The sequence below is a fragment of the Pteropus alecto genome, unplaced genomic scaffold, assembly GCF_000325575.1.
Source record: "Pteropus alecto unplaced genomic scaffold, ASM32557v1 scaffold23, whole genome shotgun sequence".
In the NCBI taxonomy this organism is placed as follows: Eukaryota; Metazoa; Chordata; class Mammalia; order Chiroptera; family Pteropodidae; genus Pteropus; species Pteropus alecto.
Genome location: NW_006435837.1, coordinates 6,736,348 through 6,737,511, shown reverse-complemented (window position 1 = coordinate 6,737,511; position 1,164 = coordinate 6,736,348). Strand labels below are relative to the sequence as shown.

The 1,164-nt window shown below is 35.5% G+C and overlaps 1 protein-coding gene across 1 annotated transcript in view; it reads right to left on the bottom strand.

Moving 5' to 3' along the window:
- Nucleotides 1-741, bottom strand: part of ACE2 (angiotensin I converting enzyme 2) — a 40,159-nt gene extending 39,418 nt beyond the window's left edge. Inside the window, exon 1 of the mRNA XM_006911647.1 lies at nt 543-741. The gene's annotated coding sequence lies outside the window, so the exon portion shown is untranslated. The remainder of the gene's footprint in view (nt 1-542) is intronic.
- Between the last annotated feature and the right edge of the window lie 423 nt (nt 742-1,164).

Here is a 1,164-nt window from a genome sequence, read left to right as displayed (position 1 = left end):
GAGGACAGTAAGCATATTTTAGAATGATTTTTTTAAAAGTAAATCAAATAAACAAATGTTACTCATTAATCTCAGAGAATCATCATTCTCCTAGCTTTTATGGCCAAGTCAAAACTTGTATATTTGGTTAATAAGTTCCTAAAAAGCTGTTAAGAATACCCTGAAGGTGTTATAATTTTACAGTGACCTAGAATTAGGGATCATGGGGCTAATGATGGTACTTATATGATTTTCAAACAATTCTGTTAATAGTAAATTATCCTTTCTTTTTATTTCAAGCTCATATTCACAGAAACTATGTTGGTAACATTTTCACTTCCTAAATAAACACCTTTACCCTTGTCTTTATGCAATTCATTTTCTGATAAATTTTAATTCATGGTCTTTAAAAAAAGTAAATAAGACTACTCTCCACTCCACAGCTTAACTCTCCTGATCTGGCTTGGGAAACCTTAAAAAGGCTCATTTTATTCCTTAGATGACCACGTTAAACACTGGTTCTATGGCTGACTTCATTGTGTGCCTCCTTCCCTTTCACTTACCTTTCAAACCTCATTCAACGTCACAAGGAAGTAAGAATGCCTCTGCATGGGATGAAATCCAAGGAGTGTCCGTGTCAAGTTCCTGTCATCCTTAGCCAGGGAATCATGGCAATATAGAGTTCAAAGGGACTTCGGTGGTTATCCTATTGAAGCTCAGAAGATGAGTCAGTGTCCTTATTCCCAGGGTGTAGGTATTAGTGTCATAGGTAAAAGAAAGGAGCCACTTTAAATGGCAAGGCTCATGAGCCTGGTTGACCGTAATTATGAAACTTTCACACAGGGAAAACATTTCTTCACCCAGAAAAACAAGTTTTCCAAGTCCAAGTGAAAAGGCAGTAACCAAGCCTTGGAAAAAAAGTTTCCACTACTTGCCCTAATTACGAAGTTGTACATACTATGGTACAATAGAAAAAAATAATTATAAGCAACTGTTCAAAATGCTTTCCATTATAATATCTCATTTAAGCATTACAAAAACCTAGAGGTAAATATTTTTTATCACCATTATACAGATTATTAAACTGAGACTCAAAGAAAAATAAATTGCCAAACCTCAGTCGGTTAGTAAGTGGTAGAGCCTGGACACTAATGTGTGCGGCTTGATTGTAGAGCACAAGCCTTT